This window comes from Monodon monoceros, unplaced genomic scaffold (assembly GCF_005190385.1).
Source record: "Monodon monoceros isolate NGI ecotype Baffin Bay Population unplaced genomic scaffold, NGI_Narwhal_1 Super_Scaffold_7, whole genome shotgun sequence".
Lineage (NCBI taxonomy): Eukaryota > Metazoa > Chordata > Mammalia > Artiodactyla > Monodontidae > Monodon > Monodon monoceros.
Genome location: NW_021703784.1, coordinates 54,459,900 through 54,476,858, shown reverse-complemented (window position 1 = coordinate 54,476,858; position 16,959 = coordinate 54,459,900). Strand labels below are relative to the sequence as shown.

Below are 16,959 nucleotides of genomic sequence, written 5' to 3'. Positions count from 1 at the left end.
ATGTAGAAGTTGAGGCTCAAAACGGAGGTGCTGGCAAGGGTTGGAGCTAATATTTGAACGCAGATCTCTAGGGCTCAGAGTGCACTAAAGCTGGTGGCCCCCATTGAAACAGAAGGCAGGAGGATGGTGACTTTGCATTTTCTGGAAAGGAGTTGAGGGAGGCCAGGAGAAGATCCCAGGTCTCCTGAAGCCCAGCCCTGAGCCCTCTGGGACCCTCCCAGCCACTCAGCTCTGTCCTGTGACTCAAGATCCAGGCATCAGCTAGGACTGGGACCCCTGCCCTGGATGGGGAGGTGGGGGAGAGGGGTGAGCCTGAGGAAGTGGTGGCAAAACCTTGAATTGAGAGTCGAGGGAGACCTGGGCAAGGGTCTGCTCCTCCCTGCACCCCAGTCTCCCCACTTGCATAAGGGGGAGTACTTTACCACCTCAGACATTCTGGGATTCTCCAAGACACTTGGGAGAAGGATTTTTCTCATCTTTAGAACCAACTGATCTTTCCCCCTTCTTCTTCCTCCTGCCTCCTTCTGTCAGGAGCCTCCTCAAAGGCCACTGTGTGTCAGGCCCGTGCTGGCCGCCTGGGCACGAGCTCCCCTTCAGAGGATAGGAGGCTCTGAGGTGGGCAGGGTGGGCCAGCTCTTGGCTGCTGCGCTGTAGATGTTAATACAGTTTCCTTCTCCTCTCAGTTACCCCGGTGAGTCTGGTCATCTGATCGTCCAGACGTGCTGGGGACCTCCTGTCAGCAGGCTTCTCAGCCCCTGTCTGACTGCCATTGGTACACACCTTTCCACCCCCCACCCCTGTGCACACCCCACCCAGGGGGGCACCCAGGAAGGGACATGGCAGTAGGGGAAGCCACACTTCCGTTTCCCATGCTGACCTCTATTGACCCCTCCACCCACCTCAGCTTCCCTCCCTTGGGGCCAAGGCCTTGGTGGAGATGGGTGGGAGCAAATCGGCTATTTCCAGGAGCCCTGGATGGGGGAATGGGTGACCTGGTTACAGGCCTTAACCCCATCAGTGGTTGGCTGTGTGACAGCAGATAATTATTTTGCCCTCTCTGAGCCTGTCACCCCAACTGTAAGTGAGGGGGTTGAACTAGATAGCCTCCAAGGGCTTTTTCAGCTCCAGAACCCACGTCTTGGTTCCCCTGACTCTTACCTGTGTTTTAGGATGAACTGTGAACATGGTAGAAACAATGAGACCAAAGGGTGCTGTTTCCAGCAACAGGGTATTTTTTAGAAAGGCCTTCCTGGGAAAGCAGGTGGACGGTGGGACTGGGCAGAGTAGCCCAGCCCAGGGGTCCCCTGCTCCAGGGGTCGGCAAGCCCTGTGAGGCCATATCCTTCAGGCAAACAGGGGAGGGGGATCAAATAGTAACAGGTGTGTCATCAGACACCTGGCCTGGCTCTCGATTTTCCTCCTGCACTTACTGTGGTGTGACCCCAGACAAGTCACTCAGCCTCTGTGATCCTTCGTTTCCTCATCTGAAAAATGGGAAAACCATTAAACCACTCCCTCCCAAGGTTCTTGGGAGATAACATCGCACACCTACCGTGTGCCGGGCAGTTCTGCACCTGTGGGCGAGGCAGGCATTGCTCCGTGGCTGAGAAGTCTGAGCCCAGGCCTGTCCAGTCATTTACGCCAGGTCTGCAAACCCCGGCCTGTGGGCCCCTGAGCCTGTGCCCACTGCTCGGGAGAGGATATTCTCCTCCTCCTCAGTCACCTCGAGGGAGGGGTTGTTCTTTTACAAGGCTCAGGGAGCAGGCTTGGGGGTGGCCAGGGTCAGGCGGCAGGTTTCTATCCTGGGTGCAGGTAACAGCACACCACCTGTCACATCTACTGACGGTGTTACTTCTGAAAGGCCGCTTTCAACTCTCCATTGTTTAATCGCGGTGGCGGCTGCTCAGGAGACAGTGTTTGTGTTTCTCAGGCCTCTTTCAACTCCAAGAGAGAAACCAACCCCAACCAGCTTCAACCTAAGAGAAACCGATTGGTTCGTGCCCCTGGAGGAAAAATTGGGGTGCTGGGGATCTGAAGGGGGAGCTGTACTCCCCGGGAACAGTGGGCCACCCCCATGCCCACAATGTGCTATCTGCAACTCATTTCTAACTCTTGCTGCTCTCTTTGAGGTGATGTGGGCCTCATACCTTCCCCCTGCTATGTAGCCACCAACAGCCCTAGTTCCTTATTCCAGGCAAATGAGAGCTTCTGTCTCCCTTGGGCCTCTGTATCAGTCCCAAGGAAGCTGGCTGATTGGCTGGCTTGAATCATGTGCCTCCCCTTGATCAACAGCTGCTGTCGCCATGGGAGGGGCCCTGGGAATGGCGGGGACAGTGCTGCCCCCAGAATGAGAGGAATGGGAAGCAGTGGGCACCAGGGCACCTGTGTCTAGGTTGGCAGTGTCTTCTCCAGTTGGGCATCCCTGTCTTTGGTATGAGTACAAGTCAGTGTTTCTGCACTTGGATCTCACCCTGCACACCCATAGGGCCAGAGACCCACCACACTCAGTGCCCCCGTGGCACATAGAGAGAAGCTGAGGCTGAGAGAGGACAGCCATTTGTCTCACATCACTCTGTCGCTGGTGCAGGAGACAAGAAAGATTGGGTCTCCTGACACCCAGCCCATAAGCCATGCATTGTCACTGTCTGGACATGCCAGTGAGGTAGGTTCTAAATGACACCAATTCCTCTCATCCCAGGACACACACCCCCCTTTGAAATGTGACTCCAGGCAGAGGTGAAGGCTATTTCTCCACCCCTTGATCTGGGCTGGTCTCATGACTTGCTGATCTCCTTGAGTCGATGTGGCAAGTGACAGAAGTGATGCTATGCGTGTTCTGGAACCCAGGCTTCAGGGACCCTGCAGCTTCTGCTGTCACCCCCATGGAGCCCAGCTCAGCCACCCCCAGAAGCCCAGGCTGGACTATAAATGCAGAGAGAGGCCCTCACGCCACGTGGAGAGGGCCCAGCCGGCCCAGCCAGAACCCAGGCTTGGCTGACCCACCAGCCAAGTGCAGCCTCACAAGGGAGCCCACAGTGAGATGGGCAGATCTGCCCTGTCAGCGCATAGAATCAGGAGAATCAATCAATTGTTCTTTTTGGCCACTAAATTTTGACATGGTTTGTTATATAGCAAGAGATAACTTAAGCAGCCGGGCTTATATAGTGAAAAGACGGAAAATATGCATTTGTCTAAAGTGACTTCATAATCTCAGAGTTGGGCCACTCACCCTCTTAGATCCCCGAATTCTGTCCACCGCAGCCTCTGTACGTGTCTCCACCACTCTGGGAGCAGCATCAATCAGCTACCAGCTCTGTCTCGCCCATGCTGCATCCCCGGTACTCCATCACGGCCAGTGAACACTGGTTCTTCCAAAATTGCCAAAGGAATGAGTGAATCCCTCACTCAGCCTCTGCTTACACACCCAGAGGGAAGGGAGCTCCCTCCCTCCAGGGCAGCCTCTTCCATTATGAGACGACTCTGCCTGGGAGAAGGTCCTCCTTCATCTAGGGGAGACATCTATGACTCCTCCCACGGCCCAGGCTCTCTCCCTGGGTCCCCTCTTCTACATGACAGGCTTGGGTACTTCACAATGGTCCCTGGAATTTGCAAAGCAGCACAACCTCCCTTAATAGCAAGTATTTTCATGTACATGGGACCCTGGCCACAACTGTAACCTTGAGGGAAGTGTTTCCACCAGGGCCTAAAACAAGCATGGGTTCTGGGAGCCCACAGTTTGGGGTTTCGACCCCTACCCCACCTCTGTATGGCCTTGGAAAAGATGATTCCTGTCTCTGAGCCTCAGTTTTCTCATCTGGAAAATCGGAGTAGTGAAATTTACCACCTAGGGTTGCTGTGGAGCTTAAGGAGATGATATATGTAAAATGCTCTGTATGTAATTAGTCCTTGATAAAGGTTAGTTCCCTTTCTGCCAGGTACATAAACAGTTCCAGATGGGAGCTGATCTGTACTTAACATTCATGTCTATATAAATAATGTGCAGGTGGGGGAGGAATTGTCAGGTGGCCGGGGATGGGGGAGGGCCTTCTCAGCAGGAGGAACAGCTTGAGCAAAGACAAGAGGGAGAAGTTTGGTTTCAGGGAAGGGTAAGTGGGGGGGCTCCGTGCTGCTGGCATCAAGGGCGACAGGAGGGGAAAATGACTGGGGAGGAGACAGGCCTATGCCCGGGAGGGCCCCGAATGCTGGGCTAAAGGGCATGGGCTTTGCCAAGGGGGCCTGGAGGAGGTCTGGAGCTGGGAGGGTGAGGTCAGGTGTGGGATTCAACCTGGGCTGCTCTGGGGGTGGATCGGGAGGGTAGGGTAGGGGAGAGAGAGTTCCTGGGAGCTGAGAGGGGAAAGTTGGGGTGGGGGTGGGAGTGGCTTAGGCCCATCGTGGGGAGGGAGAGCCTGGCCACTCAGTGTGGGCACAGGACGCAGGGCCCTTGACCCTGTGGCCTGGCACCTCTACTCTTGCATCTTTGGGGTTAGGCTCTATTGGGAAGAGCACCTTTTCTGCCTTTTCAGTCTAGGGACAGGCTGTGAGGGAGGCCAGAGGAGGAGACCCGAGCCAGATCTGCAACCAGAGGGATGCAGGGCAGACCAGATAGGGGGCTCATCTTACCCATTTATCTGCTGGGGACTCAGAGAAGTCCCTTTCAAGGTCTGCTTGCTCATTGTATGAACCATCCTTAGCCTCCCAGCTGGGCTTTACAGTTTTCTAAGCCCTGCCACAATTATGGGCTCCTTTGAGACTTGCAACTGCCTTGGGAGGGAAGGGAAGAAAGCTGGGCAGAGATGATTAGCTCTATTTTAAGGTGGGGAAACCTAGGCCCAGAGAGGGGAAGTGACTTGCCCAAGAGCACACAGCAAATGTATGGCAGAGCTGGGCTGGAACCCAGACCTTCTGCTTCCCACTGCATCCTAGCCTCTTTCCACAGCACGGAGGGACTGGCTGGGCAAGACATTCTCACTTACCTGCTCTGGGTGAAGAGTGAGGGGAGCCAGAGAGAGGTTGACAGCTGTCAGCAGACAACACTTAACCCGAACTGACAATTTAATTGTGAAAATGTGGACGAGGTACAGTTATGTGTAAGGAAATCCAGACGGTCTGGGCCCCGGGGGAGCCTCGGCCAGCACCCCAGTTGCCGGGGAAATGGAGAGGGTTGGGGATGATGTCACTAGATTTGAGGCTAAGGTATGGGGGATGGGCTACCCAGCCACCTCTTTGGGGCCAGATGGGGGGGCCTGGCCACAGGCTGTCGCCCTCACGGTTAACTCTTTCTCTTACAGATGGGGCAAAAGGGAGCTCCGGAGCGGGGTCGTGACTTGCCCAAGGTGACACAGGGAGTCAGTGACCATGTCCATTCACCCAGCAGGCTGCAGGCGTCTTGAGCACAAGGCCCGGTTAGAGTCATCTGTGAGTCTCTGTGCCCTGCACTGGGCCTTGCACACAGCAGACCCCAACTCTGCAGCAAAGGCTGCTTGATCCCTTTACAAAATGGGGATGTAGGCCACTTCAGGAGGCGGCACTTGCTGAGTTCCTAGTAGGCTTAGGTGGGGAAGGACCCTGAGCAGTCACCCATAGCAGCGCTGTCTGATTCAGGGGACACTAAGCTGAGAAAGGGCAGGTCAACAGCCCAAGGTCACCAGCAGATTGGGGCAGCACTGACATGACCCTGAGTCATGCCCCACAGGGCAATCCTTACCCAAGGAGGAGTGGTCCGTCCCACACCACCCCCTCAGCTCTGGGCCAGGGATCTGGACCTGGGGAAGCCCCTATTATCTGAAGCATTTTCTCAGAATCCCCAGCTTCTGACCAGAGGCTAAATATCAACCCACCCAAAGCATCAATAATGATGGTAATAACAGGCCTTAGTGCAGCCCCTACAGTGTGCCAGGCTCTGGGCGATCACTCTATGCTTCTTATCTCAAATATTTATATCAATAATTCTCCGGGCTGGGAATTACTGTTCTCCCTTTGTAGTTCAGAAAACAGAGGCTGGGAGCTGGGGGTGGGAGGAGTGTCACTTGCCTACCTGGACACAGCCAGAAAGTGAAAAGCTGGGACTTGCACCTCACGACACTCTGCTTCTAAAAACTGTGATTGCCTTCTAGCCCCCATCCCACTTCTCATGGTAAAAGCACCCCTTCCCTTCTATCCCCAACTTTCTGAGGTTTTGGTGGGGCTATGGGTCACAGAGCCCAGGCCTCTGCTAGAGGGCCTGACCTTTTGGAGAATTCCATCTTCTGATCCACATAATATGACCCAACTGGACCAAACAGAGCTGTTTCCCTCAGCTTGCATCCATGGGTTCTGGGGGACCGCAGTTTGATCCCCTTTGGGATGCAAGCTCTAAAGGTGTGATCCTCAGAGCTTCCAGCAGCCAGCAGCCCTATTCCCTGCCCTGTAAAGGAGATGACAAGGAGGGAGGAAGAGAAGAAACAGGCAGGGGCGTGGGGAGGTCAGTTGAGTCCCCAGCACTCCCTTGTCCCTCCCAGTTATGTGGGCCAGTGAATCCATGTTCCTTAGGCTCATTGGATTCGGGTCTCCATTTAGGCTCTTGCATCCGGAGCCGTCCTGACTATCAGCCCTGCAACGTGCTGCAGAGCCCTGTGCTGCTACAGGAGGTACAGGATGAATAAAGTTTCTTGTCCTCCAGGAACTAACAGTCTGGCCAGGGAGCTGGGTGGGTATAGTTCTGGGTTCTATCCCTGCTCTGTCTCAAATTTACTCTGTGATCCTTTCCCTCTCTGGGCCATAATTTTCCCATCTTTAACACAGGGTCGGGGGTAGACGTTGGGTTCAATGTTCTGCAAGATCCCCTACAGATCTTCACAACTACTTTTTTTAAAGAAAAAAATTTGAGGTATAATTCACATACCATACATTCACTCTTTTAAAGTGTACAGTTCAGTGGTTTTTACTATATTCACAGATTTGTCCAACCATCGCCACTTTCTAATTTCAGAACCTTTCCATCACCCCCAAAAGAAATCCTATACCTATCAGTCCCCATTCCATCTACCACCTCAGCCCCTAGCAACTGCTAATTTCCTATGGATTTTTGGACATTTCAAGTTCAGGTTCATCCATGTTGTAGCATGTATCAGTGCTTCGCTTCTTCTTAAAATGGATAGTATTCCATCATATGGATATACCCCATTCTGTTTATCCATTCATCAGTTAATGGAGATTTGGGTTGTTTCCACTTTTGGGCTGTTATAAATAATGCTGCTGTGCATATTCATGTACAAGCTTTGTATGAAATATATGCTTTCAATTTGTGTGTGTATGTGTGTGTGTGTGTGTGTGTGTGTGTGTGTGTGTGTAGGAGTTCAGTTGCTGGATCATATGTAACTCTGTATGACTTTGGGGGAATTGCTAAACTGTTTTCCACAGTGGCTGCACATTTTACACTTCTACCAGCAATGTGTGAAGGTTCCAATTTCTCCACATCCTCGCCAGCACTTGCTGTTTTCTATCTTTTTCATTTTTGTCCATCCTAGTGGGTGTGAAGTGGTATCTCATTGTGGCTGTGATTTGAATTTCCCTAATGGCTAATGACATTGAGCATCTTTTAATTGCTTATTGGCCACTTGTATATCAGCTTTGGAGAAATGTTTATTCAAATCTTTTGCCCATTTAAAAAATTGGGTTATCTGTTTTTTTATTGTTGAGTTGTAGGAGTTTTTAATACATACTGGATACTATATCCTTACCAGGTACAGTGTTTGCAAATATTTGCTCTCATTATGTGGACTGTCTTTTCCCTTTCTTGATAATGTCCTTTGAAGTACAAAGTTTGTCATTTTTATGAAATACAATTTCTCTATTTTTTTTCCCTTTGGTTGCTTGTGCTTTTGGTGTCATATCTAAGAAATCACTGTCTTATCCAAGGCCACGGAGACTTACACCTGTGTATTCTTCTAAGAGTTTTCTAGCTTTAGCTCTCACATTTAGATCTTTGATCCATTTTGAGTTAATCTTTGTAAATGGTATGTGGTAGGGGTGCAACTTCATGCTTTTGCATGTGGATATCTAGTTGTCCCAGCATTTCTTATTAAAAAGACTATTCATTCTCCATTGAATTGTCTTGGCTCCCTTGTCAAAACTCAATTGACCGTAAATGTATGGGTTTATTTACACAATTACCTTTTAAGTGACATCTAGGAAGTAAGTTACAGTAGGGTCCACATAGTCACAACTATGTGATAGGTAGTGTGGCAGAGGGAGGAGAACAAGCGGGAAATTTGGATTGCTGCAGACCTGGGTTTCAATTCCAGATCTACTGGAACCCCAGGCAAACTATTTTATGTGTCTTTTAATAAACAGTATTACACTGTATTATTCTTGTTGTAAAAAATACTAACATCTGAATGTTCCTGAGCCTTGGTTTCCCCCTCTGTCAGCCCCCTGTTTCAGCCCCAGAGCTGGTGTAAGTCCCCACATGAGAGGGAGGGAGCAGAAGGGTATTGCAGGCGGGGTCAGGGGCATAAGCAATGGCTTGGAGGCTGGAAAGTGCAGGGTGTGATGTGGGGAACCGTGAGAAGTCTGTAGGCCTTGGGGGCTTGGTGGGGGTGAGTGTTGAAAGGATGCCTCTCTTTCAGTTGGTGAAAAAACAAGAGTCTGGTGCCTGCATCACAGCATAGCTCAGAAGACGCCTCCCATGTCCCCCTCGAGAACGCTATGGCCGAGAGGCCCAGCCGTGACACCCAGCCACACTTCCCAGCCACAGGGCTAGAAGTGAGCAGGCTGCACGTGTCGTGAGGCTCTTGGCTCCACTCCAGTCTGGGTTTGGTGGGGTTGTGCTAGGAGAGGAAGGTGATTGGGGTCCAGCGGGAGGGCTTTGGTTTCTTGCTTTGTGGTTAAGTGAGCAAAATATGCAGAAGGTCAGGGAGGAGAAAGTACAAAAGGAAAGTAAGAGGAAACTACCATTTGCTGAGCACCTACTGCTTCCAGGAGGGACTCTGATGAACTTCATCTCAGCTCACAACCACCCAGAGAAGCAGGAGTTAGGAGGAGCATGTCCATTTCATAGAACCTGAAACTGGCTCAGAGAAGGATACATTTGCCCAGGATCACACAGCCGGCAGGTGACAGAGCTAGGACTTGTACCTCATTCCATCCATCCTGAAGCACAGGCTTTTCTGGCAATGCCAGGCTACCCTGGAGAAGGGAGAGGAAAAGAGAAGAAGAGGCCCAGCGGAAGGAGAGAGTCACACTGAGGGGAAAATAAAGAGAGGCAAAGATAAAAATAAAGAGTGGAAAGAGCGTGAGGCCGCAGCCGAGGCCTGAAGCGGGTCCTCGGGGAGTAGCCGAGGGCGGGGACGGCCGGAAAGCGGCTCACGGAACCTGGAGCCAAGAACCCTGCTTGGCCTGAGAACTGGCAAAGCTCTCACCTCAAGATACTGAAGAGGGGGAGGCTGGCATGGGGGCAGCAGGGTCTGCCCGGGAGGAGGGCAGCGGGGCCGGATGGCCAGGGGCTGCCAAGCAGGGCCCTTCACACACCATCCAGCTCAAATAACCGCTGCAGCCGCGTGGGCTGGCAGGCCCTCGCCCCCGACATGCAAAGCAGCAGGCCTGGAGGTGGGAGCAATGACCAGGCCTTCCTGAACACTGGTTGATCTTGGGACAAACTCCGTAATGTGACCCATAAATAAGGTGGCTTCGTAGTTTATTGTTCGAGCAGGGACACTCCGAAGTGAGTGCGGACAATGGGCACAAATGGATACTGGTGGCCTCCGGCCTCTAAGGCCCTGCATGGTCGGGCCCAGCGTGCTCCTGCTGCAGCTGCCCCCCAGCTCTCTGCGCCTCCTCCCGGGCCTTCCTCTGCGGACACTTACGGCTTCGGCGTTGCCTGGAACAGCCCGCCCCACGCCATCCCCGTCTCCACGCCTCTTCATTGTTCCTACTTGCCCCCAGAACCCAGCTCAAGCCACACCAGTGCCCTTGGTGGGCAGTCCAATACATTATGTGCTTTTCCTCCACGGCTCCAATCACAATCACAATAATCCAAGAAATTCGTAATTGCGTGTTTGATCGTTTTAAAGTCTGTCTCCTTTCCTAAGGACTTGCACTAGGAAGGCCAAACTGAGGGATTGGGTCTGACTTGCCCACTGTTGTATCCTGAACACCCAGCCAAAGGACCCAGTGTGTAAATTAATAAAGCAACTCCCAGGGCCCCCTGTATGGCCACATGGTTGTATGTCCCCCTTGTATTTGGGGGTTCTTTCCTATCCAAGGAAAGGAAAGGAAGGAGCTAGTCCTAAAGAAAAGAACTTCTTGGGTACACTGTGCACTTCTGATTTCTTCCACAGGCTCTGAGCTCCTTCAGGGAGAGATTCATTCCTTTCTTGTCTCTTCCCCAGTTTCTACTCTAGTTTTGGACCTGGACAAGGGGCTCAAGTTGGACTTTCTGATGAGTGATGGCAATGTGAATATCACTGTGGTGGATCACATAAAGACTGAACTGGGAGGAACCTTAGAGATCATGAGATAACATGCAAATGCTGAGTCCAGGCCCCAGGGTACCATAGGCACAAAAATTGTTAGTGTCTCTTCTTTTAGAGGTCATCTTGTCCAACCAACCACCTGTTGTTTTTTTTTTTAGTGTACCATTCAGTGGTTTTAGTATGTTCACAAAGTTGTGCAATCATCACTACTATCTAATTCAACAATATTTTCACCACCCCAAAAAGAAACCCCATACCCAATAGCATTCATGCCTCCCTTTCTCCTCCCCTCAGCCCCTGGCTACCACCAGGCATCTTTTTTAAAAAAATATTTATTTATTTACTTTGGCTGTGCCGGTCTTAGTTGTGGCACGCAGGATCTTCATTGCGGCACGCAGGATCTTTAGTTGCAGCACGCAAACTCTTAGTTATGGCATATGGCCTCTAGTTCCCGATCAGGGATCAAACCCGGGCCCCCTGCAATGGGAGCACGGAGTCTTAGCCACTGGGCCACCAAGGAAGTCCCCAGCCATCTTATTTTAAAGACAGGGAAACTGAGGTCCAGAGAGGGCAGTGCCTTATCTAATGTCACATCATCAGCCAGCAGCAGAGCCAGGCCTCCTGACACCCAGTCTACTGCATGTCTGAGCTCTCTCTGGGGGCCTCCAGTGTTCTCTGGTGACTGACATGAAAGAGCTGTTTAGCCCATTAAGTTGAGGCTAACAGGTAAGATGAGACTGGACCATCTGTAGTTATGCCCTTGACCCTTGAGAGCCTGCCTGTGCCCAGGATAGAGCTGAGGGCTTTTGAGGGGCAGAAGACATACCTAGAAATCATTTCCAACTGGTACCTTGCTTCCTACAATAGCCAGTGTCCTTTCATAGCTGGGGATGCCTTCTCCCAAGCGACCACACTGCCTCCTTTCACTTCCTTCAGCCCTCCCCAAAGGCCCCCTTCTCACGGAGGCCCACCCTGACCACCCTGTTGAAAAGTGCAAACAGGCTCACCCCTCCCTGCTGGAAGTCTAGCCTCCTTCCAGGTGGATGTTCCCTCCATAGCACTTATCTCCATCTATCCGACAAACTGTATCCTTCATTTCGTTATCTGGTTACTGTCTGTCTTCCCTACTAGAATGTCAGCTCTGTGAGGGCAGGGATTTTGTCTGCTTGGCGCACTGCTCTACCCCAGCTCACAGAATAGTGCCTGTTACCTAGAAGCTGTTTCACAAATATTGGTTGAGTGAGTGCATGACAAAATGAACGGTTAGCTCTTATTGCATTTAATTCTTATCAGCAATAGTCAGGGGAGGGGTTATTATGCTTGTTTCATAGATGTGTCTTCATCCACCTCAGGCTGCTCTAACAAAATACCATAGATTGGGTGGCTTAAACAACGGGCATTTATTTCTCACAGTTCTGGAGGCTGGGAAGTCCAAGATCAAGGTGCTGGCTGATCCGTTCTTGGTGCAAGCCCTCTTCCCAGCTTGCAGATGGCTGCCATCTCACTGCGTGTTCACGTGACCTCGCTGTGAACTCGGCGGGAGAAAGAAAGAGAGAGAGAGAGAGAGAGAGATCGAACTGGTCTCTCTTCCTCTTCTTATAAAGGCACTAAGCCTGTTGTGAGGGCTCTACTCTCATGTCCTCATCTAACCCTAATTAACTCCCAAAGGCCCCACCCCCAAATACCATCACACTTGGGGGTAGGTTTTCAACATAGGAATTTTGGCGGGGGGGGGGGGGGGGACGACACAAACCTCCAGTCTATAACAGATGGCAAGCTGAGGTCCAGAGAGGTCATCTGGGAGGGTCACTATTGTGCTTCTCACCCCTTCCTGTCAGGGGAGCCTGGATTAGGGTCAAGGTGGGCATGAGGAAGCAGGGGCTAGACTTACCAGGTTTTCCATTGTTTTTAGGACCCCAGAAAGTTGAGTCAGCCTGTGAACCCAGCCTCTACATCTTCCTGCAGTAATGTAGCAGCTTTCACATTCCATGCCTTAGCCAAAATGCAAAAAGGAAGAAAAGAAAAAGGCAGTGCTATATTTTAAAATGGATTTAGCTTTGTGAGTTTCAACATGGGAGACTGCTGTCCATGACATCATGGGCCCTGAGGCCCTGTGGGCATCGTCACCGACACTTCACGTGGTAGGCTGGGCCCTGGGTCCACACATTCCTCTTGCCAGAGCTGTGTGAGCCCGAGGGCAGGCAGTGGCTCCATCTACAAGCCTGGGCCAGACCCCCTGAACCAGGATGGAGGCCGGATGGAGCCAGGCACTGAGCAGGCAGGGGACACACTCCAGTAACAGCCCAGTGCAGCTTCTTGCTCTGTGCCGTTCGGAGGTCTTTGAGGTCCACCTCTCGTGGTATCCGCGGCAGCCCTGGGACACACAGAGGGTCAACACTCTGTTCTGTGTCTTCCCGTGGGGGAGCAGAGTGCAGAGTGCTGTGCTGTCCTGCTCCGTCACACAGCTGGGGAGTGCTGGCCTGGCCCATCACTAGGGGAGCCCGAACCCTGCCCTCTGATTCTAAATGCTACGAGGAGAGGGCATGGTCCTTGCCCAAGAGCAGCCGACAGACTGAGACTGTGGGGAAACTGCTTGGTCAGGTCCAAGTCTTCATTTTACAGCAGAAGAAACTGAGAGGGCAGGGCCTGGCCCAAGGTCACAGAGTCAATCTACAAGCCAGGCAGGCTCTGGATTCCTGGCTGGGAGTATTTCCGACTATATCTGCACTTAAACAGTTCCATTTGGGCGGAAGAGACACCAGGCCTTTCCAGAATCCGGTCTAAGGCTGGCTTCCAGGATCTGCTGTCAAGGCTTAGTCCTCAGGGGACAGCTGCTGGCAAAAGGAGGTGAGGTATTGATTATGGCTGGAGGTGGGGGAGTGCGGCTGAGACCCGGGGGGAGAGAAGGGATGGGGAAGGGTGGTGGAAGTTTCTCCGAGAGACAAACCAAAGATATATTCATTTTTGCTTTTCCTTATCTGTAATTCTCTAATTTTTCTGCAGTTCTAGAATTCATTTTTCATATTTGAAAGTGAGAAACTATTTAGTTGGGAATGGTCTGGAAATCCAGGGTCGCCTCATTCCTGACCGACTGTGTGAAATTGGGCGGTCCCCCACCTCTCTCTGGGCCGGTCTTGGAAATGCTGGGAATAAGGTTGCCCCATGAGAAGTAAATGAATCCAAAGGCTCCCTGGCTCAGGACACAGCTCTCCAGCCTGGTCATCAGAGCTCTTCACCTGTCCAAAGGAAGAACGCAGCAACCCAGGAGTGAGGCAGCCAGAGAAAAGCCAAGGTTCAGAGAAGCCCACTTTGGCCGTGCGCGCATCCATCCAGCACGGTCCAGAGGTAGGCGTTATCTGAAAGTCGTGCTCATCCCAGTCCCCACAGAGGGCCTCTCGGCTCCGAGTGGAGACGGTTCGTCAGGCTTCACACCAAGGTCTGCATGAACTGCTCGCTGCCCCAGCCCTCCTCGCTCTTTGCTTGGGTTCTAGGCCCACCAGGCAATGGCTCCCCAGAGACCTGGCTCCCAGGAGGGAAGGAGACCGGGGAGGGGACAAGAGTGTTCCTGTCAGTAGAAAGGGAGATGGCCTGGTGTCAGTTATAATAGCGTTGGGAGGAGGCAGCGATCTTGAGTGACATGGTTAGGGCCAGCTGTCCGACCTCTCTGGGTGTCTTGAGGAAGGTCAATGTCAGGACAGCCAGACGAGGGCCAGACTCTGGGCTGGTCAATCACCTGGGACCTGTGTAGTGTTTAGAACACTGCCTGGTATAAAATAAGGAGTTAATAAAAATTGCTAAGTGAAAGTTAGCTGTGGCCTGTCTGGACAGCTGGGTGGAGTGGTGGGTCCACAAAGGGAAGGGTGCTTTGATCCCGGCCACCTGCCCAGCTGGAGGCCTTGTCTCTCTGAGGCTCGGCTCACACCATCTCTGCCACCCATGGGCACCTGGCTGACTGTTCTGAAATGTGGGATCACTTTCTGGTCTTCCCATCCCAGCTCCCCTCTGATGTCCAGGCCAGGGAGGGATCATGGCTCTCCAGTCTCTGAATTATGTCCCCACCCACCACCTGTCACTTACCTCCCACCAGCAGTGGGCTAAACCTCAGAGGCCGGGAATTCTAGGTCAGCCTGGGAGCCCGCAATGTCAGGGCTGGAAGGCCTTCAGTGTGCACCTTGCTTACCCCTCTTCCAATGGAGGCATGGGGAAACTGAGGCCCAAAGAGGGAAAGGACCCCCTCCCACCCCCATCTCCAGTTTGCATAGTCTGGGAGCCCGTAGCTGGGCTGGAGCTTGGCGCAAGCCCGGTGCTTTTTCCCAGCCTCCTCTGTTCTCCACAGGTCCCCAGAGGCCGCTCCGGAGACTATGCTCCTCCGCCTTCTGTGGCCACACCTCACCTGGTCTTCGTTTGCTCCATCCTCCATGGCTCTGTCTGGGATAATTCTCTCCAAGCGGGGTCAGCCCCCTGGGAGCAGGCAGCTAACGAGCTTCAGATGTCCAGGCCAAACTGCTCACGGAAGGCAGATGCTGAGATGCTCGTGCTGATTAAGGACACCGGCCAGTGGTGGTGGCTCAGAGAGGTCACCTCCTCTTCCCTTCACAGGGTACTTAACTCCCAACTTGGAAGCAGCAGGTGCCAGTGTTTCACCCCAGAAACCCTGGCCGGGGTGTCTATTTCAAGGAAGTCTGGAAAAGGGCAGGGAGGCTGGAGGACAAAGGCATTTTGATTGTTGGGGAATTTATATCTTTTTCTTTCAAAGCTTTTCTGGGTCCAGAGCTGGTCTTTCCCCTGAGGTAGCAGCAGGGATGGGAAGGGAGGTGGGCAAGCTGCTTGTTGATGACCAGCTCTGTGCATGCTGCGGGCTGAGCACAAATGTCATCTTCTCCAACCCTCACAGGAACCCCGTAAGGTTAGGACTGTCATCATCCACTTTACAATGAGAAAAGGTGATCTAAAGATCAGAGAGGTGTGGCAATTTGTCCAAGGTCACACAGCCTCTGAATGGCCAAATGAGGTTTTCAGCTCACCTCTGTCAGAGTCTACACTCTTCCCTACAGCAAACTGAGATGTTTCCAGAAGACCAAGGTGGTATATTATGGTCTCAAAACTGCATGAATGGTGAGGACCTGTGAGCTGCACTGGGGTTCCAGATACTGAGGCTGCCTTTGCAGCTGACTCACTCCTCGATCTTGACAGGGCAGCAGATTTCATATTTACAAAATGGGGATCATCATCTCAAACTCAGGTGAGGTAATACTAATTGCCATCATCACATCCTTAGCCACGCCTGGAACACATTCTGGGCGCCAGACCCTCTGCTGGGGGCTTTCCGTTGGTTAACTGGTTAGAGCTTGGATTCTAGCTGTGTGACCCTGGGTGAGCTACTTTACCTCTCTGTGCCTTCATTTCCTCATCTGTGAAATGAGGATAGTATTAGTTCCTATCTTACGGAGTTGTGAAATGAAATTAGTTAATATTTGTAGAGGGCTTAGAAGAATGCCTGGCACAGAACACACAGCCAGCACGTATGTTAGCTGATACTGAGCTCAACCTTGTGAGACGGGTGTTGAGATTTTCCCTGAAACACAGACGTAGAAACTGAGGTGAGGCAATGCAGTGATTCTCAAATTCAGTGTGCAACAGAATCACCTGGAAAGTTCATTAAAATGTGGAGGGCTGGGTCTAACCCCAGGGTCTCTGGTTCAGTAAGTCTGGGTTGGGACCCGAGAATGCATTTCTACCATGTTCCCAGGTAAGGCTGATAATGCTGCTCTCCCCCTGTGAGAACCAGTGCTCTAGCAGACCTGAGCATGGCCCCGTCAGCTAGGACCTCAGTGCAGAGGCTCAATAAATAATTCAGCGTGCGAGTGAGTGAGTGAGCATTACAGGGAGCCGAAAGGGTGTTGGACCAGGAGCCCCGGGGTTCGGGTCCTGAATTTGCTCCCATCTCCCTGCGGGACTGGACCAAATCATTTCCCCCTGCAGCCTTGGTTTCCTCCGCTGTGAAACAGGGGTACCAATAATCCTTCCTCACTGAGCTCTGTGAGGATGAAACAGGGCCTGGCACAACTCTGACACCCACGGCAAAAGTGACAAGCGTGGTCTTGGACAGTGACAGACTACTCACCGTGATCCTCACTGCTGTTCCTCTCCTCTCCCAGAACCGCAGGCTGCAGCTCATCTCTTTCACTTCTTTCTGAAACCAGAGTTGGGAAGACCGGGGCCACATTGTCCCCCAAGCCCCGTGGCCCGCATTAGAGGGCAGTGTGCTTGCTGTGGCCACAGGCTACATGAAAGGGCCTGTGTTCCGGCCGCTCACCTCCCACTGTGCGCCCAGTGGTTTTCTATTTCAGTTGCTGTAAAAATATCACCTTTGATCTCAGCTTGTGGCTCTTAAAAAAAGAAGAAACCACCAACAGGCTGGTTTTTCATTCTCCCCAGCCCCGCCTCCGTCTCACCTCCAGCTCCGTGTGCTCCCCTCCATCCCCTCCCCACTCATCCTCTCCTCTCTG

The 16,959-nt window shown here is 52.3% G+C and overlaps 1 long non-coding RNA gene across 1 annotated transcript; it reads right to left on the bottom strand.

Annotated features, from left to right (window-relative positions):
• Positions 1-11,715: 11,715 nt before the first annotated feature.
• Positions 11,716-16,844, bottom strand: LOC114887248. Its single transcript, XR_003791516.1, has 3 exons — positions 14,844-16,844; positions 12,342-12,442; positions 11,716-11,975 (listed from the first exon to the last, which is right to left on the bottom strand). It is a non-coding gene; the product is annotated as an uncharacterized LOC114887248 (long non-coding RNA).
• Between the last annotated feature and the right edge of the window lie 115 nt (positions 16,845-16,959).